The sequence below is a fragment of the Phyllobates terribilis genome, unplaced genomic scaffold, assembly GCF_046119375.1.
Source record: "Phyllobates terribilis strain yellow unplaced genomic scaffold, ASM4611937v1 Scaffold_1__5_contigs__length_1240528914, whole genome shotgun sequence".
NCBI classification, from domain to species: domain Eukaryota; kingdom Metazoa; phylum Chordata; class Amphibia; order Anura; family Dendrobatidae; genus Phyllobates; species Phyllobates terribilis.
In genome coordinates, this window is record NW_027362761.1 from 812762579 (window position 1) to 812785102 (window position 22524).

Consider the following 22524-nt stretch of genomic DNA (forward strand, 5'->3'; position numbering starts at 1 on the left):
GCAAATATCTCTATTTAAAAAAGTGTGGTATACCCCAGTAAACAATAACTGTGGTTTTGCCATCCCACGGTAAAAAATCTCTATTATTCAGCTTTTGGTAGTTTTTTCCGTAAAGAAAAACAGTAGTGTCTCCTGACTGTTGTGACACAAAAATATATCTGTTGAAAATAGTCTTGTGTAGGCCCGACATCCCAGTGTGGTTTCGCAGTTCCACGGGTCAAATCGCTGTACTATCCAGTTTTGGGCCTTTGGTATCTAAAAAAAAAGCAGTTTGAGTGTGTCGCTCACTGTTCAGCCGCAAATATCTCTATTTAAAAAAGTGTGGTATACCCCAGTAAACAATAACTGTGGTTTTGCCATCCTACGGTAAAAAATCTCTATTATTCAGCTTTTGGTAGTTTTTTCCGTAAAGAAAAACAGTAGTGTCTCCTGACTGTTGTGACACAAAAATATATCTGTTGAAAATAGTCTTGTGTGGGCCCGACATCCCAGTGTGGTTTCGCAGTTCCACTGGTCAAATAGCTGTACTATCCAGTTGTGGGCCTTTGGTATCTAAAAAAAAGCAGTTTGAGTGTGTCGCTCATTGTTCAGCCGCAAATATCTCTATTTAAAAAAGTGTGGTATACCCCAGTAAACAATAACTGTGGTTTTGCCATCCCACGGTAAAAAATCTCTATTATTCAGCTTTTGGTAGTTTTTTCCGTAAAGAAAAACAGTGGTGTCTCCTGACTGTTGTGACACAAAAATATATCTGTTGAAAATAGTCTTGTGTAGGCCCGACATCCCAGTGTGGTTTCGCAGTTCCACGGATCAAATCGCTGTACTATCCAGTTTTGGGCCTTTGGTATCTAAAAAAAAAGCAGTTTGAGTGTGTCGCTCACTGTTCAGCCGCAAATATCTCTATTTAAAAAAGTGTGGTATACCCCAGTAAACAATAACTGTGGTTTTGCCATCCCACGGTAAAAAATCTCTATTATTCAGCTTTTGGTAGTTTTTTCCGTAAAGAAAAACAGTAGTGTCTCCTGACTGTTGTGACACAAAAATATATCTGTTGAAAATAGTCTTGTGTAGGCCCGACATCCCAGTGTGGTTTCGCAGTTCCACGGGTCAAATCGCTGTACTATCCAGTTTGAGTGTGTCGCTCACTGTTCAGCCGCAAATATTTCTATTTAAAAAAGTGTGGTATACCCCAGTAAACAATAACTGTGGTTTTGCCATCCCACGGTAAAAAATCTCTATTATTCAGCTTTTGGTATTTTTTTCCGTAAAGAAAAACAGTAGTGTCTCCTGACTGTTGTGACACAAAAATATATCTGTTGAAAATAGTCTTGTGTAGGCCCAACATCCCATTGTGGTTTCGCAGTTCCATGGGTCAAATCGCTGTACTATCCAGTTTTGGGCCTTTGGTATCTAAAAAAAAAGCAGTTTGAGTGTGTCTCTCACTGTTCAGCCGCAAATATTTCTATTTAAAAAAGTGTGGTATACCCCAGTAAACAATAACTGTGGTTTTGCCATCCCACGGTAAAAAATATCTATTATTCAGCTTTTGGTAGTTTTTTCCGTAAAGAAAAACAGTAGTGTCTCCTGACTGTTGTGACACAAAAATATATCTGTTGAAAATAGTCTTGTGTAGGCCCGACATCCCAGTGTGGTTTCGCAGTTCCACGGGTCAAATCGCTGTACTATCCAGTTTTGGGCCTTTGGTATCTAAAAAAAAAGCAGTTTGAGTGTGTCGCTCACTGTTCAGCCGCAAATATCTCTATTTAAAAAAGTGTGGTATACCCCAGTAAACAATAACTGTGGTTTTGCCATCCCACGGTAAAAAATCTCTATTATTCAGCTTTTGGTAGTTTTTTCCGTAAAGAAAAACAGTAGTGTCTCCTGACTGTTGTGACACAAAAATATATCTGTTGAAAATAGTCTTGTGTAGGCCCGACATCCCAGTGTGGTTTCGCAGTTCCACGGGTCAAATCGCTGTACTATCCAGTTTTGGGCCTTTGGTATCTAAAAAAAAAAGCAGTTTGAGTGTGTCGCTCACTGTTCAGCCGCAAATATCTCTATTTCAAAAAGTGTGGTATACCCCAGTAAACAATAACTGTGGTTTTGCCATCCCACGGTAAAAAATCTCTATTATTCAGCTTTTGGTAGTTTTTTCCGTAAAGAAAAACAGTAGTGTCTCCTGACTGTTGTGACACAAAAATATATCTGTTGAAAATAGTCTTGTGTAGGCCCGACATCCCAGTGTGGTTTCGCAGTTCCACGGGTCAAATCGCTGTACTATCCAGTTTTGGGCCTTTGGTATCTAAAAAAAAAAGCAGTTTGAGTGTGTCGCTCACTGTTCAGCCGCAAATATCTCTATTTAAAAAAGTGTGGTATACCCCAGTAAACAATAACTGTGGTTTTGCCATCCCACGGTAAAAAATCTCTATTATTCAGCTTTTGGTAGTTTTTTCCGTAAAGAAAAACAGTATTGTCTCCTGACTGTTGTGACACAAAAATATATCTGTTGAAAATAGTCTTGTGTAGGCCCGACATCCCAGTGTGGTTTCGCAGTTCCACGGGTCAAATCGCTGTACTATCCAGTTTGAGTGTGTCGCTCACTGTTCAGCCGCAAATATTTCTATTTAAAAAAGTGTGGTATACCCCAGTAAACAATAACTGTGGTTTTGCCATCCCACGGTAAAAAATCTCTATTATTCAGCTTTTGGTATTTTTTACCGTAAAGAAAAACAGTAGTGTCTCCTGACTGTTGTGACACAAAAATATATCTGTTGAAAATAGTCTTGTGTAGGCCCAACATCCCAGTGTGGTTTCGCAGTTCCATGGGTCAAATCGCTGTACTATCCAGTTTTGGGCCTTTGGTATCTAAAAAAAAAGCAGTTTGAGTGTGTCGCTCACTGTTCAGCCGCAAATATTTCTATTTAAAAAAGTGTGGTATACCCCAGTAAACAATAACTGTGGTTTTGCCATCCAACGGTAAAAAATATCTATTATTCAGCTTTTGGTAGTTTTTTCCGTAAAGAAAAACAGTAGTGTCTCCTGACTGTTGTGACACAAAAATATATCTGTTGAAAATAGTCTTGTGTAGGCCCGACATCCCAGTGTGGTTTCGCAGTTCCACGGGTCAATTCGTTGTACTATCCAGTTTTGGGCCCTTGGTATAAAAAAAAAAAAGCAGCTTGAGTGTGTCGCTCACTGTTCAGCCGCAAATATCTCTATTTAAAAAAGTGTGGTATACCCCAGTAAACAATAACTGTGGTTTTGCCATCCCACGGTAAAAAATCTCTATTATTCAGCTTTTGGTAGTTTTTTCCGTAAAGAAAAACAGTAGTGTCTCCTGACTGTTGTGACACAAAAATATATCTGTTGAAAATAGTCTTGTGTAGGCCCGACATCCCAGTGTGGTTTCGCAGTTCCATGGGTCAAATCGCTGTACTATCCAGTTTTGGGCCTTTGGTATCTAAAAAAAAAAGCAGTTTGAGTGTGTCGCTCACTGTTCAGCCGCAAATATCTCTATTTAAAAAAGTGTGGTATACCCCAGTAAACAATAACTGTGGTTTTGCCATCCCACGGTAAAAAATCTCTATTATTCAGCTTTTGGTAGTTTTTTCCGTAAAGAAAAACAGTAGTGTTTCCTGACTGTTGTGACACAAAAATATATCTGTTGAAAATAGTCTTGTGTAGGCCCGACATCCCAGTGTGGTTTCGCAGTTCCACGGGTCAAATCGCTGTACTATCCAGTTTTGGGTCTTTGGTATCTAAAAAAAAAGCAGTTTGAGTGTGTAGCTCACTGTTCAGCCGCAAATATCTCTATTTAAAAAAGTGTGGTATACCCCAGTAAACAATAACTGTGTTTTGCCATCCCACGGTAAAAAATCTCTATTATTCAGCTTTTGGTAGTTTTTTCCGTAAAGAAAAACAGTAGTGTCTCCTGACTGTTGTGACACAAAAATATATCTGTTGAAAATAGTCTTGTGTAGGCCCGACATCCCAGTGTGGTTTCGCAGTTCCACGGGTCAAATCGCTGTACTATCCCGTTTTGGGCCTTTGGTATCTAAAAAAAAAAGCAGTTTGAGTGTGTCGCTCACTGTTCAGCCGCAAATATCTCTATTTAAAAAAGTGTGGTATACCCCAGTAAACAATAACTGTGGTTTTGCCATCCCACGGTAAAAAATCTCTATTATTCAGCTTTTGGTAGTTTTTTCCGTAAAGAAAAACAGTAGTGTCTCCTGACTGTTGTGACACAAAAATATATCTGTTGAAAATAGTCTTGTGTAGGCCCGACATCCCAGTGTGGTTTCGCAGTTCCACGGGTCAAATCGCTGTACTATCCAGTTTTGGGCCTTTGGTATCTAAAAAAAAAAGCAGTTTGAGTGTGTCGCTCACTGTTCAGCCGCAAATATCTCTATTTAAAAAAGTGTGGTATACCCCAGTAAACAATAACTGTGGTTTTGCCATCCCACGGTAAAAAATCTCTATTATTCAGCTTTTGGTAGTTTTTTCCGTAAAGAAAAACAGTAGTGTCTCCTGACTGTTGTGACACAAAAATATATCTGTTGAAAATAGTCTTGTGTAGGCCCGACATCCCAGTGTGGTTTCGCAGTTCCACGGGTCAAATCGCTGTACTATCCAGTTTGAGTGTGTCGCTCACTGTTCAGCCGCAAATATTTCTATTTAAAAAAGTGTGGTATACCCCAGTAAACAATAACTGTGGTTTTGCCATCCCACGGTAAAAAATCTCTATTATTCAGCTTTTGGTATTTTTTTCCGTAAAGAAAAACAGTAGTGTCTCCTGACTGTTGTGACACAAAAATATATCTGTTGAAAATAGTCTTGTGTAGGCCCAACATCCCATTGTGGTTTCGCAGTTCCATGGGTCAAATCGCTGTACTATCCAGTTTTGGGCCTTTGGTATCTAAAAAAAAAGCAGTTTGAGTGTGTCTCTCACTGTTCAGCCGCAAATATTTCTATTTAAAAAAGTGTGGTATACCCCAGTAAACAATAACTGTGGTTTTGCCATCCCACGGTAAAAAATATCTATTATTCAGCTTTTGGTAGTTTTTTCCGTAAAGAAAAACAGTAGTGTCTCCTGACTGTTGTGACACAAAAATATATCTGTTGAAAATAGTCTTGTGTAGGCCCGACATCCCAGTGTGGTTTCGCAGTTCCACGGGTCAAATCGCTGTACTATCCAGTTTTGGGCCTTTGGTATCTAAAAAAAAAGCAGTTTGAGTGTGTCGCTCACTGTTCAGCCGCAAATATCTCTATTTAAAAAAGTGTGGTATACCCCAGTAAACAATAACTGTGGTTTTGCCATCCCACGGTAAAAAATCTCTATTATTCAGCTTTTGGTAGTTTTTTCCGTAAAGAAAAACAGTAGTGTCTCCTGACTGTTGTGACACAAAAATATATCTGTTGAAAATAGTCTTGTGTAGGCCCGACATCCCAGTGTGGTTTCGCAGTTCCACGGGTCAAATCGCTGTACTATCCAGTTTTGGGCCTTTGGTATCTAAAAAAAAAAGCAGTTTGAGTGTGTCGCTCACTGTTCAGCCGCAAATATCTCTATTTCAAAAAGTGTGGTATACCCCAGTAAACAATAACTGTGGTTTTGCCATCCCACGGTAAAAAATCTCTATTATTCAGCTTTTGGTAGTTTTTTCCGTAAAGAAAAACAGTAGTGTCTCCTGACTGTTGTGACACAAAAATATATCTGTTGAAAATAGTCTTGTGTAGGCCCGACATCCCAGTGTGGTTTCGCAGTTCCACGGGTCAAATCGCTGTACTATCCAGTTTTGGGCCTTTGGTATCTAAAAAAAAAAGCAGTTTGAGTGTGTCGCTCACTGTTCAGCCGCAAATATCTCTATTTAAAAAAGTGTGGTATACCCCAGTAAACAATAACTGTGGTTTTGCCATCCCACGGTAAAAAATCTCTATTATTCAGCTTTTGGTAGTTTTTTCCGTAAAGAAAAACAGTATTGTCTCCTGACTGTTGTGACACAAAAATATATCTGTTGAAAATAGTCTTGTGTAGGCCCGACATCCCAGTGTGGTTTCGCAGTTCCACGGGTCAAATCGCTGTACTATCCAGTTTGAGTGTGTCGCTCACTGTTCAGCCGCAAATATTTCTATTTAAAAAAGTGTGGTATACCCCAGTAAACAATAACTGTGGTTTTGCCATCCCACGGTAAAAAATCTCTATTATTCAGCTTTTGGTATTTTTTACCGTAAAGAAAAACAGTAGTGTCTCCTGACTGTTGTGACACAAAAATATATCTGTTGAAAATAGTCTTGTGTAGGCCCAACATCCCAGTGTGGTTTCGCAGTTCCATGGGTCAAATCGCTGTACTATCCAGTTTTGGGCCTTTGGTATCTAAAAAAAAAGCAGTTTGAGTGTGTCGCTCACTGTTCAGCCGCAAATATTTCTATTTAAAAAAGTGTGGTATACCCCAGTAAACAATAACTGTGGTTTTGCCATCCAACGGTAAAAAATATCTATTATTCAGCTTTTGGTAGTTTTTTCCGTAAAGAAAAACAGTAGTGTCTCCTGACTGTTGTGACACAAAAATATATCTGTTGAAAATAGTCTTGTGTAGGCCCGACATCCCAGTGTGGTTTCGCAGTTCCACGGGTCAATTCGTTGTACTATCCAGTTTTGGGCCCTTGGTATAAAAAAAAAAAAGCAGCTTGAGTGTGTCGCTCACTGTTCAGCCGCAAATATCTCTATTTAAAAAAGTGTGGTATACCCCAGTAAACAATAACTGTGGTTTTGCCATCCCACGGTAAAAAATCTCTATTATTCAGCTTTTGGTAGTTTTTTCCGTAAAGAAAAACAGTAGTGTCTCCTGACTGTTGTGACACAAAAATATATCTGTTGAAAATAGTCTTGTGTAGGCCCGACATCCCAGTGTGGTTTCGCAGTTCCATGGGTCAAATCGCTGTACTATCCAGTTTTGGGCCTTTGGTATCTAAAAAAAAAAGCAGTTTGAGTGTGTCGCTCACTGTTCAGCCGCAAATATCTCTATTTAAAAAAGTGTGGTATACCCCAGTAAACAATAACTGTGGTTTTGCCATCCCACGGTAAAAAATCTCTATTATTCAGCTTTTGGTAGTTTTTTCCGTAAAGAAAAACAGTAGTGTTTCCTGACTGTTGTGACACAAAAATATATCTGTTGAAAATAGTCTTGTGTAGGCCCGACATCCCAGTGTGGTTTCGCAGTTCCACGGGTCAAATCGCTGTACTATCCAGTTTTGGGTCTTTGGTATCTAAAAAAAAAGCAGTTTGAGTGTGTAGCTCACTGTTCAGCCGCAAATATCTCTATTTAAAAAAGTGTGGTATACCCCAGTAAACAATAACTGTGTTTTGCCATCCCACGGTAAAAAATCTCTATTATTCAGCTTTTGGTAGTTTTTTCCGTAAAGAAAAACAGTAGTGTCTCCTGACTGTTGTGACACAAAAATATATCTGTTGAAAATAGTCTTGTGTAGGCCCGACATCCCAGTGTGGTTTCGCAGTTCCACGGGTCAAATCGCTGTACTATCCCGTTTTGGGCCTTTGGTATCTAAAAAAAAAAGCAGTTTGAGTGTGTCGCTCACTGTTCAGCCGCAAATATCTCTATTTAAAAAAGTGTGGTATACCCCAGTAAACAATAACTGTGGTTTTGCCATCCCACGGTAAAAAATCTCTATTATTCAGCTTTTGGTAGTTTTTTCCGTAAAGAAAAACAGTAGTGTCTCCTGACTGTTGTGACACAAAAATATATCTGTTGAAAATAGTCTTGTGTAGGCCCGACATCCCAGTGTGGTTTCGCAGTTCCACGGGTCAAATCGCTGTACTATCCAGTTTTGGGCCTTTGGTATCTAAAAAAAAAAGCAGTTTGAGTGTGTCGCTCACTGTTCAGCCGCAAATATCTCTATTTAAAAAAGTGTGGTATACCCCAGTAAACAATAACTGTGGTTTTGCCATCCCACGGTAAAAAATCTCTATTATTCAGCTTTTGATAGTTTTTTCCGTAAAGAAAAACAGTAGTGTCTCCTGACTGTTGTGACACAAAAATATATCTGTTGAAAATAGTCTTGTGTAGGCCCGACATCCCAGTGTGGTTTCGCAGTTCCACGGGTCAAATCGCTGTACTATCCAGTTTTGGGCCTTTGGTATCTAAAAAAAAAAGCAGTTTGAGTGTGTCGCTCACTGTTCAGCCGCAAATATCTCTATTTAAAAAAGTGTGGTATACCCCAGTAAACAATAACTGTGGTTTTGCCATCCCACGGTAAAAAATCTCTATTATTCAGCTTTTGATAGTTTTTTCCGTAAAGAAAAACAGTAGTGTCTCCTGACTGTTGTGACACAAAAATATATCTGTTGAAAATAGTCTTGTGTAGGCCCGACATCCCAGTGTGGTTTCGCAGTTCCACGGGTCAAATCGCTGTACTATCCAGTTTGAGTGTGTCGCTCACTGTTCAGCCGCAAATATCTCTATTTAAAAAAGTGTGGTATACCCCAGTAAACAATAACTGTGGTTTTGCCATCCCACGGTAAAAAATCTCTATTATTCAGCTTTTGGTAGTTTTTTCCGTAAAGAAAAACAGTAGTGTCTCCTGACTGTTGTGACACAAAAATATATCTGTTGAAAATAGTCTTGTGTAGGCCCGACATCCCAGTGTGGTTTCGCAGTTCCACGGGTCAAATCGCTGTACTATCCCGTTTTGGGCCTTTGGTATCTAAAAAAAAAAGCAGTTTGAGTGTGTCGCTCACTGTTCAGCCGCAAATATCTCTATTTAAAAAAGTGTGGTATACCCCAGTAAACAATAACTGTGGTTTTGCCATCCCACGGTAAAAAATCTCTATTATTCAGCTTTTGGTAGTTTTTTCCGTAAAGAAAAACAGTAGTGTCTCCTGACTGTTGTGACACAAAAATATATCTGTTGAAAATAGTCTTGTGTAGGCCCGACATCCCAGTGTGGTTTCGCAGTTCCACGGGTCAAATCGCTGTACTATCCAGTTTTGGGCCTTTGGTATCTAAAAAAAAAAGCAGTTTGAGTGTGTCGCTCACTGTTCAGCCGCAAATATCTCTATTTAAAAAAGTGTGGTATACCCCAGTAAACAATAACTGTGGTTTTGCCATCCCACGGTAAAAAATCTCTATTATTCAGCTTTTGATAGTTTTTTCCGTAAAGAAAAACAGTAGTGTCTCCTGACTGTTGTGACACAAAAATATATCTGTTGAAAATAGTCTTGTGTAGGCCCGACATCCCAGTGTGGTTTCGCAGTTCCACGGGTCAAATCGCTGTACTATCCAGTTTTGGGCCTTTGGTATCTAAAAAAAAAGCAGTTTGAGTGTGTCGCTCACTGTTCAGCCGCAAATATCTCTATTTAAAAAAGTGTGGTATACCCCAGTAAACAATAACTGTGGTTTTGCCATCCCACGGTAAAAAATCTCTATTATTCAGCTTTTGGTAGTTTTTTCCGTAAAGAAAAACAGTAGTGTCTGATGACTGTTGTGACACAAAAATATATCTGTTGAAAATAGTCTTGTGTAGGCCCGACATCCCAGTGTGGTTTCGCAGTTCCACGGGTCAAATCGCTGTACTATCCAGTTTTGGGCCTTTGGTATCTAAAAAAAAAGCAGTTTGAGTGTGTCGCTCACTGTTCAGCCGCAAATATCTCTATTTAAAAAAGTGTGGTATACCCCAGTAAACAATAACTGTGGTTTTGCCATCCCACGGTAAAAAATCTCTATTATTCAGCTTTTGGTAGTTTTTCCGTAAAGAAAAACAGTAGTGTCTCCTGACTGTTGTGACACAAAAATATATCTGTTGAAAATAGTCTTGTGTAGGCCCGACATCCCAGTGGGGTTTCGCAGTTCCACGGGTCAAATTGTTGTACTATCCAGTTTTGGGCCCTTGGTATAAAAAAAAAAAAGCAGCTTGAGTGTGTCGCTCACTGTTCAGCCGCAAATATCTCTATTTAAAAAAGTGTGGTATACCCCAGTAAACAATAACTGTGGTTTTGCCATCCCACGGTAAAAAATCTCTATTATTCAGCTTTTGGTAGTTTTTTCCGTAAAGAAAAACAGTAGTGTCTCCTGACTGTTGTGACACAAAAATATATCTGTTGAAAATAGTCTTGTGTAGGCCCGACATCCCAGTGTGGTTTCGCAGTTCCATGGGTCAAATCGCTGTACTATCCAGTTTTGGGCCTTTGGTATCTAAAAAAAAAAGCAGTTTGAGTGTGTCGCTCACTGTTCAGCCGCAAATATCTCTATTTAAAAAAGTGTGGTATACCCCAGTAAACAATAACTGTGGTTTTGCCATCCCACGGTAAAAAATCTCTATTATTCAGCTTTTGGTAGTTTTTTCCGTAAAGAAAAACAGTAGTGTCTCCTGACTGTTGTGACACAAAAATATATCTGTTGAAAATAGTCTTGTGTAGGCCCGACATCCCAGTGTGGTTTCGCAGTTCCACGGGTCAAATCGCTGTACTATCCAGTTTTGGGCCTTTGGTATCTAAAAAAAAAGCAGTTTGAGTGTGTCGCTCACTGTTCAGCCGCAAATATCTCTATTTAAAAAAGTGTGGTATACCCCAGTAAACAATAACTGTGGTTTTGCCATCCCACGGTAAAAAATCTCTATTATTCAGCTTTTGGTAGTTTTTTCCGTAAAGAAAAACAGTAGTGTCTCCTGACTGTTGTGACACAAAAATATATCTGTTGAAAATAGTCTTGTGTAGGCCCGACATCCCAGTGTGGTTTCGCAGTTCCACGGGTCAAATCGCTGTACTATCCAGTTTTGGGCCTTTGGTATCTAAAAAAAAAAGCAGTTTGAGTGTGTCGCTCACTGTTCAGCCGCAAATATCTCTATTTAAAAAAGTGTGGTATACCCCAGTAAACAATAACTGTGGTTTTGCCATCCCACGGTAAAAAATCTCTATTATTCAGCTTTTGGTAGTTTTTTCCGTAAAGAAAAACAGTAGTGTCTCCTGACTGTTGTGACACAAAAATATATCTGTTGAAAATAGTCTTGTGTAGGCCCGACATCCCAGTGTGGTTTCGCAGTTCCACGGGTCAAATCGCTGTACTATCCAGTTTTGGGCCTTTGGTATCTAAAAAAAAAAGCAGTTTGAGTGTGTCGCTCACTGTTCAGCCGCAAATATCTCTATTTAAAAAAGTGTGGTATACCCCAGTAAACAATAACTGTGGTTTTGCCATCCCACGGTAAAAAATCTCTATTATTCAGCTTTTGGTAGTTTTTTCCGTAAAGAAAAACAGTAGTGTCTCCTGACTGTTGTGACACAAAAATATATCTGTTGAAAATAGTCTTGTGTAGGCCCGACATCCCAGTGTGGTTTCGCAGTTCCACGGGTCAAATCGCTGTACTATCCAGTTTGAGTGTGTCGCTCACTGTTCAGCCGCAAATATTTCTATTTAAAAAAGTGTGGTATACCCCAGTAAACAATAACTGTGGTTTTGCCATCCCACGGTAAAAAATCTCTATTATTCAGCTTTTGGTATTTTTTACCGTAAAGAAAAACAGTAGTGTCTCCTGACTGTTGTGACACAAAAATATATCTGTTGAAAATAGTCTTGTGTAGGCCCAACATCCCAGTGTGGTTTCGCAGTTCCATGGGTCAAATCGCTGTACTATCCAGTTTTGGGCCTTTGGTATCTAAAAAAAAAGCAGTTTGAGTGTGTCGCTCACTGTTCAGCCGCAAATATTTCTATTTAAAAAAGTGTGGTATACCCCAGTAAACAATAACTGTGGTTTTGCCATCCAACGGTAAAAAATATCTATTATTCAGCTTTTGGTAGTTTTTTCCGTAAAGAAAAACAGTAGTGTCTCCTGACTGTTGTGACACAAAAATATATCTGTTGAAAATAGTCTTGTGTAGGCCCGACATCCCAGTGTGGTTTCGCAGTTCCACGGGTCAATTCGTTGTACTATCCAGTTTTGGGCCCTTGGTATAAAAAAAAAAAAGCAGCTTGAGTGTGTCGCTCACTGTTCAGCCGCAAATATCTCTATTTAAAAAAGTGTGGTATACCCCAGTAAACAATAACTGTGGTTTTGCCATTCCACGGTAAAAAATCTCTATTATTCAGCTTTTGGTAGTTTTTTCCGTAAAGAAAAACAGTAGTGTCTCCTGACTGTTGTGACACAAAAATATATCTGTTGAAAATAGTCTTGTGTAGGCCCGACATCCCAGTGTGGTTTCGCAGTTCCATGGGTCAAATCGCTGTACTATCCAGTTTTGGGCCTTTGGTATTTAAAAAAAAAAGCAGTTTGAGTGTGTCGCTCACTGTTCAGCCGCAAATATCTCTATTTAAAAAAGTGTGGTATACCCCAGTAAACAATAACTGTGGTTTTGCCATCCCACGGTAAAAAATCTCTATTATTCAGCTTTTGGTAGTTTTTTCCGTAAAGAAAAACAGTAGTGTTTCCTGACTGTTGTGACACAAAAATATATCTGTTGAAAATAGTCTTGTGTAGGCCCGACATCCCAGTGTGGTTTCGCAGTTCCACGGGTCAAATCGCTGTACTATCCAGTTTTGGGTCTTTGGTATCTAAAAAAAAAGCAGTTTGAGTGTGTAGCTCACTGTTCAGCCGCAAATATCTCTATTTAAAAAAGTGTGGTATACCCCAGTAAACAATAACTGTGTTTTGCCATCCCACGGTAAAAAATCTCTATTATTCAGCTTTTGGTAGTTTTTTCCGTAAAGAAAAACAGTAGTGTCTCCTGACTGTTGTGACACAAAAATATATCTGTTGAAAATAGTCTTGTGTAGGCCCGACATCCCAGTGTGGTTTCGCAGTTTCACGGGTCAAATCGCTGTACTATCCCGTTTTGGGCCTTTGGTATCTAAAAAAAAAAGCAGTTTGAGTGTGTCGCTCACTGTTCAGCCGCAAATATCTCTATTTAAAAAAGTGTGGTATACCCCAGTAAACAATAACTGTGGTTTTGCCATCCCACGGTAAAAAATCTCTATTATTCAGCTTTTGGTAGTTTTTTCCGTAAAGAAAAACAGTAGTGTCTCCTGACTGTTGTGACACAAAAATATATCTGTTGAAAATAGTCTTGTGTAGGCCCGACATCCCAGTGTGGTTTCGCAGTTCCACGGGTCAAATCGCTGTACTATCCAGTTTTGGGCCTTTGGTATCTAAAAAAAAAAGCAGTTTGAGTGTGTCGCTCACTGTTCAGCCGCAAATATCTCTATTTAAAAAAGTGTGGTATACCCCAGTAAACAATAACTGTGGTTTTGCCATCCCACGGTAAAAAATCTCTATTATTCAGCTTTTGATAGTTTTTTCCGTAAAGAAAAACAGTAGTGTCTCCTGACTGTTGTGACACAAAAATATATCTGTTGAAAATAGTCTTGTGTAGGCCCGACATCCCAGTGTGGTTTCGCAGTTCCACGGGTCAAATCGCTGTACTATCCAGTTTTGGGCCTTTGGTATCTAAAAAAAAAGCAGTTTGAGTGTGTCGCTCACTGTTCAGCCGCAAATATCTCTATTTAAAAAAGTGTGGTATACCCCAGTAAACAATAACTGTGGTTTTGCCATCCCACGGTAAAAAATCTCTATTATTCAGCTTTTGGTAGTTTTTTCCGTAAAGAAAAACAGTAGTGTCTGATGACTGTTGTGACACAAAAATATATCTGTTGAAAATAGTCTTGTGTAGGCCCGACATCCCAGTGTGGTTTCGCAGTTCCACGGGTCAAATCGCTGTACTATCCAGTTTTGGGCCTTTGGTATCTAAAAAAAAAGCAGTTTGAGTGTGTCGCTCACTGTTCAGCCGCAAATATCTCTATTTAAAAAAGTGTGGTATACCCCAGTAAACAATAACTGTGGTTTTGCCATCCCACGGTAAAAAATCTCTATTATTCAGCTTTTGGTAGTTTTTCCGTAAAGAAAAACAGTAGTGTCTCCTGACTGTTGTGACACAAAAATATATCTGTTGAAAATAGTCTTGTGTAGGCCCGACATCCCAGTGGGGTTTCGCAGTTCCACGGGTCAAATTGTTGTACTATCCAGTTTTGGGCCCTTGGTATAAAAAAAAAAAAGCAGCTTGAGTGTGTCGCTCACTGTTCAGCCGCAAATATCTCTATTTAAAAAAGTGTGGTATACCCCAGTAAACAATAACTGTGGTTTTGCCATCCCACGGTAAAAAATCTCTATTATTCAGCTTTTGGTAGTTTTTTCCGTAAAGAAAAACAGTAGTGTCTCCTGACTGTTGTGACACAAAAATATATCTGTTGAAAATAGTCTTGTGTAGGCCCGACATCCCAGTGTGGTTTCGCAGTTCCATGGGTCAAATCGCTGTACTATCCAGTTTTGGGCCTTTGGTATCTAAAAAAAAAAGCAGTTTGAGTGTGTCGCTCACTGTTCAGCCGCAAATATCTCTATTTAAAAAAGTGTGGTATACCCCAGTAAACAATAACTGTGGTTTTGCCATCCCACGGTAAAAAATCTCTATTATTCAGCTTTTGGTAGTTTTTTCCGTAAAGAAAAACAGTAGTGTCTCCTGACTGTTGTGACACAAAAATATATCTGTTGAAAATAGTCTTGTGTAGGCCCGACATCCCAGTGTGGTTTCGCAGTTCCACGGGTCAAATCGCTGTACTATCCAGTTTTGGGTCTTTGGTATCTAAAAAAAAAGCAGTTTGAGTGTGTAGCTCACTGTTCAGCCGCAAATATCTCTATTTAAAAAAGTGTGGTATACCCCAGTAAACAATAACTGTGTTTTGCCATCCCACGGTAAAAAATCTCTATTATTCAGCTTTTGGTAGTTTTTTCCGTAAAGAAAAACAGTAGTGTCTCCTGACTGTTGTGACACAAAAATATATCTGTTGAAAATAGTCTTGTGTAGGCCCGACATCCCAGTGTGGTTTCGCAGTTCCACGGGTCAAATCGCTGTACTATCCAGTTTTGGGCCTTTGGTATCTAAAAAAAAAGCAGTTTGAGTGTGTCGCTCACTGTTCAGCCGCAAATATCTCTATTTAAAAAAGTGTGGTATACCCCAGTAAACAATAACTGTGGTTTTGCCATCCCATGGTAAAAAATCTCTATTATTCAGCTTTTGGTAGTTTTTTCCGTAAAGAAAAACAGTAGTGTCTCCTGACTGTTGTGACACAAAAATATATCTGTTGAAAATAGTCTTGTGTAGGCCCGACATCCCAGTGTGGTTTCGCAGTTCCACGGGTCAAATCGCTGTACTATCCAGTTTTGGGCCTTTGGTATCTAAAAAAAAAAGCAGTTTGAGTGTGTCGCTCACTGTTCAGCCGCAAATATCTCTATTTAAAAAAGTGTGGTATACCCCAGTAAACAATAACTGTGGTTTTGCCATCCCACGGTAAAAAATCTCTATTATTCAGCTTTTGGTAGTTTTTTCCGTAAAGAAAAACAGTAGTGTCTCCTGACTGTTGTGACACAAAAATATATCTGTTGAAAATAGTCTTGTGTAGGCCCGACATCCCAGTGTGGTTTCGCAGTTCCACGGGTCAAATCGCTGTACTATCCAGTTTTGGGCCTTTGGTATCTAAAAAAAAAGCAGTTTGAGTGTGTCGCTCACTGTTCAGCCGCAAATATCTCTATTTAAAAAAGTGTGGTATACCCCAGTAAACAATAACTGTGGTTTTGCCATCCCACGGTAAAAAATCTCTATTATTCAGCTTTTGGTAGTTTTTTCCGTAAAGAAAAACAGTAGTGTCTCCTGACTGTTGTGACACAAAAATATATCTGTTGAAAATAGTCTTGTGTAGGCCTGACATCCCAGTGTGGTTTCGCAGTTCCACGGGTCAAATCGCTGTACTATCCAGTTTTGGGCCTTTGGTATCTAAAAAAAAAGCAGTTTGAGTGTGTCGCTCACTGTTCAGCCGCAAATATCTCTATTTAAAAAAGTGTGGTATACCCCAGTAAACAATAACTGTGGTTTTGCCATCCCACGTTAAAAAATCTCTATTATTCAGCTTTTGGTAGTTTTTCCGTAAAGAAAAACAGTAGTGTCTCCTGACTGTTGTGACACAAAAATATATCTGTTGAAAATAGTCTTGTGTAGGCCCGACATCCCAGTGGGGTTTCGCAGTTCCACGGGTCAAATCGCTGTACTATCCAGTTTTGGGCCTTTGGTATCTAAAAAAAAAAGCAGTTTGAGTGTGTCGCTCACTGTTCAGCCGCAAATATCTCTATTTAAAAAAGTGTGGTATACCCCAGTAAACAATAACTGTGGTTTTGCCATCCCACGGTAAAAAATCTCTATTATTCAGCTTTTGGTAGTTTTTTCCGTAAAGAAAAACAGTAGTGTCTCCTGACTGTTGTGACACAAAAATATATCTGTTGAAAATAGTCTTGTGTAGGCCCGACATCCCAGTGGGGTTTCGCAGTTCCACGGGTCAAATCGCTGTACTATCCAGTTTTGGGCCTTTGGTATCTTAAAAAAAGCAGTTTGAGTGTGTCGCTCACTGTTCAGCCGCAAATATCTCTATTTAAAAAAGTGTGGTATACCCCAGTAAACAATAACTGTGGTTTTGCCATCCCACGGTAAAAAATCTCTATTATTCAGCTTTTGGTAGTTTTTTCCGTAAAGAAAAACAGTAGTGTCTCCTGACTGTTGTGACACAAAAATATATCTGTTGAAAATAGTCTTGTGTAGGCCCGACATCCCAGTGTGGTTTCGCAGTTCCACGGGTCAAATCGCTGTACTATCCAGTTTTGGGCCTTTGGTATCTAAAAAAAAAAGCAGTTTGAGTGTGTCGCTCACTGTTCAGCCGCAAATATCTCTATTTAAAAAAGTATGGTATACCCCAGTAAACAATAACTGTGGTTTTGCCATCCCACGGTAAAAAATCTCTATTATTCAGCTTTTGGTAGTTTTTCCGTAAATAAAAACAGTAGTGTCTCCTGACTGTTGTGACACAAAAATATATCTGTTGAAAATAGTCTTGTGTAGGCCCGACATCCCAGTGGGGTTTCGCAGTTCCACGGGTCAAATCGCAGTACTATCCAGTTTTGGGCCTTTGGTATCTAAAAAAAAAGCAGTTTGAGTGTGTCGCTCACTGTTCAGCCACAAATATTTCTATTTAAAAAAGTGTGGTATACCCCAGTAAACAATAACTGTGGTTTTCCTCTTCCACGGTTCTAATCTACTCTTTATTACCCTTTTTCCATTGATAGTGCAAGTGTAAGCTATTTTACTTCATTTACAATGGGCAAGGCGCGTGGCAAGGGACGTGGAAGTGGACATTCTGGTGATGGTTCGAGCAGAGAACGGGGCCATGGCCAAGGTGAAAATGTGCCACAACCAAAGCCACATCTTCTCGCTCCCATTTCTTGACCGAATTACTAGAGAAGCACAGAACAACACCAGTATTGAGAACTGATCAGTGTGAACAGGTTATTAATTGGATAGGAGATAATACTTCCAGTTACCTGGGCACCACCACCTCCGGTCTGTCTTCCACACGGTCAACTCTTAGTAGCCTTGAGTCTCGACCGCATACTCCTCCTCACCCTGATGCTCCTTCCTCCCACCATGCCGAGTGTCGTCAGACAGCAAGTGATCCCACACTTGGACACTCTGAAGAGCTGTTCACTGGTCCATTTCCATATTTGGGCCCCTCGCCTGATACGCTTGAAGTGGTGGAAGAGGAGATCCCATGTTGCGATGCCCAAATATTTGAACAGCCACGGCCACAGGAAGTCGACGTTGGTAATTTGTCACAAGAGGTGGACGATGACGAGACACAATTGCCAGGAAGTGAGTAGGAGGATCGTGGTGCGCAAGTGGAAGAGGAGGAGGTGGTGGATGATCTAGTAACTGACCCAACGTGGAAGGAGGACATGCAGAGTGAGGCCAGCAGCACACAGGGGGAGGGAGGCAGAGAACCCCAACAGGCAGGAAGAAGCAGTGTGGTGGCCGCAGACAGAAGGCAGGCAACTGTTCCCCGTAACACCAACACGAGGGACGTTGCCAGTACAAGCGGTAGGTCTTCCAGAGTCTGGAATTTTTTTAAAGACTCTGCTGATAACCCCAAAAAGGCCATATGTTCCACCTGCCATGCCAGTATCAACAGGGGTGACAAAACTACCAGCCTGACCACCACCAGCATGATCAGGCACATGGCAGCAAAGCACCCGACTTTGTGGGGCGAAACCCAGGGTCCACGACCAGTGTCAGTGGGTGTTACCACTGCTTCTTCCACTGTTGTGCGTGCAATAGAACCCCCTGTTGTGTGTGCAAGGCAATCCCGTGTCCATACTGCATGTAAAGATGCCCCCTCCTCTCAGTCTTCACTTGTCATGGCAGTTTCTCAAGAAACAGCATCAACGTCCACGTCCCACCGCAGCGTTCAATTGTCCATATCCCAGACCTTTGAACGAAAGCAGAAATTCGCAGCTAACGCCCCACAGGCCACAGTCCTAAATTCGCACATTTCACGACTGCTTGCGTTGGAAATGCTGCCTTTTAGGCTGGTGGAGACGGAATCCTTCCGCAATCTTATGGCCCTCGGTACTCGGTCCCCAGCCGACACTATTTTGTCCGGTGTGCCATCCCAGCATTACACAAGCACGTGTCCCAAAGCATCTGCCGTGCCCTCAACAACGCAGTTACTGGGAGAGTCCACCTGACAACGGACACGTGGACAAGTGCTTGTGGCCAGGGACGGTACATCTCTCTGACGGCACACTGGGTAAACATAGTGGAAGCCGGGACCCAGTCGGACCTTGGGACGGAACACATCCTCCCCACACGAGGATTGCGGGCCCTATGTCAGTCAGAGTTGCCCCCCAGTGTACAGCTCCTGCGCATCCTCCTCCTCCTCCTCCTCATGTTCAGCCTCCATCTCAGATATCACCACATCAGTTACAAGCTGGAAGCATTGCAGTACTGCCTCCGCCAAGCGGCAACAGGCTGTGCTGAAACTCATAAGCTTAGGTGATAAACCTCACACTGCTTGTGAGTTGTGGACAGCTGTGAAAGAACAGGCAGATCGGTGGCTGAGACCGCTGAACCTACATCCCGGCATGGTCGTGTGTGACAATGGCCGTAACCTGGTGGCGGCTCTGAGGCGAGGCGAGATCACACACGTACCATGCCTGGCTCATGTGCTTAACCTCGTGGTTCAGCGGTTTCTTAAATCGTACACCGAGTTGCCAGATCTGTTTGTGAAAGTACGCCGCCTGTCAGCTCATTTTTGCAAGTCGGCTACAGCTTCCGCCGCCCTTGCTGTGTTGCAGCAGCATTTGCAGCTTCCGGCACACCGACTGGTGTGTGATGTCCCCACACGTTGGAACTCTACCCTCCACATGTTGCAAAGGATTTGTGAGCAGAAGAGAGCAGTTGTGGAGTACCAGCTGCAACAAGGCCGTCGATATTCAGGTCAGACTCCACACATAAGACCTCAGGAGTGGACCTGGATGTCTGACATATGTACCATCCTGACAAACTTTGAGGAGGCCACCAAGATGGTGAGTGGCATCCCACTTGTCTGTCTTTTGCAACGCTCTCTGCAGAGAATTAAAGAGGAGGCATTGCAGCCAGAGTATGATGATATGGATCAAGAAGCCATAGCGGGCGATTACACACAGCCCAGCCTCATCTCATCCCAATGTGCATTGGGGGACATTGAGGGAGAGGAGGAGGAGGAGGAAGAACAGGAGCTGCTATCATGCGTTGTAGACGGTAGTACCTGTACAAGTGTCATACCGTCGGTTCAGCGTGGGTGGCCTGAGGACAGGGGAGAGGAGGAAGAGGATGAGGAGGAGAGCATGGTCAGTCGTCATCTTGGTGAGGACACGGAAATCTTGCCCGTTACCAGTCTGGCACACATGGCTGACTTTATGTTACGCTGCCTTAACCGTGACCCTCGCTTTGTCAAAATGTTGGGTGACAGTCATTACTGGTTGGTGACACTTGTAGACCCCCGCTACAAGGAGAACTTTCACTCTCTTATTCCTGTGGTGGAGAGGTCTACAAAAATGGGGCAGTACCAGAAGGCCCTTGCTGCAGAACTCTTAAAAAAATTCCCATCTGAACACGCTAGCGGCAGAGGTCACAGTTCGTTGCCCAACCAAGGCGTACAGGAGAGAGAGATGCAACTCCAATCCAGCAGAGGCAGGGGAACACTGTCAATGTTCTGGGACAGTTTTCTGACACCCGCCCAGCTTACAGGCCCTGAGGCGCGGGGTACTCTCACAAGGAGTGGAAAGTTTCAAAAGATGGTGAGGGAGTACCTTGCCGACCGTACCAGCGTCCTCCGTGATTCCTCTGTGCCTTTTAATTATTGGGTATCCAAGCTGGACACGTGGAATGAACTCGCTCTGTACGCCTTGGAGGTCCTGGCCTGCCCTGCCGCTAGCGTGTTATCGGAGCGTGTTTTTAGTGCCACTGGGGGAATTATAACTGATAAGCGCACTCGCCTATCAACTGACAATGCTGACAAGCTGACCCTTATCAAAATGAACAAGGGCTGGATTGGGCCAGACTTCTCATCACCACCAAATGACAGCAGAGTAACATAAAGTCAAATCCACTGTGTTATTTCGGGAGGTGTATTCACATGCACCGCTTCACACCCACACGTGGATATACCTTCCTCGTTTTGGCTGTTTTATCTTCTTCTCCTTATCCTCAGCCTCCACCACCACTATACCACCAGGGTGCCAGCATTGCAAGTTCCTCCGTCCTAATTTTTGGCAGCTTTTCCTTGCAAGGCATAAGCAAATACTATGGGAGACCCACTCCCCAATAATGGGACTTATGTTTGTAATATGCTGTACTGCATGGCTCTTGTAAGGGGCATTGCAAGTTGCTCCGTCCTAATTTTTGGCAGCTTTTGCTTGCAAGGCATAAGCAAATACTATGGGAGACCCACTCCCCAATAATGGGACTTATGTTTGTAATATGCTGTACTGCATGGCTCTTGTAAGGGGCATTGCAAGTTGCTCCGTCCTAATTTTTGGCAGCTTTTGCTTGCAAGGCATAAGCAAATACTATGGGAGACCCACTCCCCAATAATGGGACTTATGTTTGTAATATGCTGTACTGCATGGCTCTTGTATGGGGCATTGCAAGTTGCTCCGTCCTAATTTTTGGCAGCTTTTGCTTGCAAGGCATAAGCAAATACTATGGGAGACCCACTCCCCAATAATGGAACTTATGTTTGTAATATGTTGTACTGCATGGCTCTTGTAAGGGGCATTGCAAGTTGCTCCGTCCTAATTTTTGGCAGCTTTTGCTTGCAAGGCATAAGCAAATACTATGGGAGACCCACTCCCCAATAATGGGACTTATGTTTGTAATATGCTGTACTGCATGTGACGCGCCCCCTGGGCCGTGTGTACACGTGTGTGGGATACCCGGTGCCGGGTCTCTGGGGTCTGTAGTCTCCGTGGCGGTGACCCGGTCCCGTGGCTCAGGCTGGTCAAACCAGTGGCAGTCTTTCTTAGGTTTTGAGGTTAATTGTCCGACTGCGCCACCCGTGGATTGCGGTCAGGGAGTACCACCGCTGCGAGGCAGACCGCTGAGGCTGGTGTTGTGTGCACAGCAGAGAATGGGATAGCTCCCCACGGGAGGAGTATAGCCTCAGGGCAGTGAGTGTGGATGATGGGGGTGATGGTGCACGAGCGCAGCAGGAACGACTCAGAGTCTTTGCAGTGCAGTTCAGGGTCTTTACTGATGATTATAAGGTAGACTCTCCCGGGAGTACTGACTAGCATAAGAGGCCTGGTCAGTCTGTGAGCAAGCAGGAGTTCCCCTGGCCAGGTGGAGTTGTAGGCCTCCCCGTCTGTCTGCACTCTTCCTGGCTACCTTGCTGTAAGCGGGTAGAAGTAGCCCACCTCCCTGAGTGTACCGTGTAGTGCTCACCCGTATGGCTGGTGACTTGGGGCCTTCTGTTAGCCTCCGCTCCACGACGGTGGTGCTGGTCCCTTGCTTGTGACTAAGCCTCCGGGCTTCTATGGCCAGAGGACCTGAAATCCCCTGCCGGCTGGTTTCTGCTGCTGGATATATAAGTCCTCACAGCCTCGGACTCCTGTGTCCGGTTCCTATTGTCTTCTGCCAGGGCGAGCTCTGCTCAGCTTCCAGCCCCTGGTCTTTAGCTCCTAGCTCCTACAGAGCTCCTTGCTGTTACTTTTCCTTGCTCTCACTCTGACTCTGACTGTTCTCTGTTCTCTGACTCACTCAACCCTGCCCCAGATCCAGTTTATAAGGGCAGAATTCTCCCCTCCCAGGACTGGGGCAGGAGGATGTTGCATGTTTAAGGGATCCTGACCAGGAAACCTCCCACTTGCTCTCCGACGTAATATCTCTATTACTGTGGTGACCAGACCCCTGGGGTGCCACACATGGCTCTTGTAAGGGGCATTGCAGTTCCTCATAATTTTTGGAAAGCCTTCCATTCACTGCTTAGGCCAACAGTGCACAGGAGACCCAGTTGCTATAAATGGAAAAAAAGGTTTAGTTAACGCCCTCTGACCTCCATGTCATTTCCAAGGGGCATTGGAGTGCCTCGAAATTTTTGGTAGGCATTGCACTCA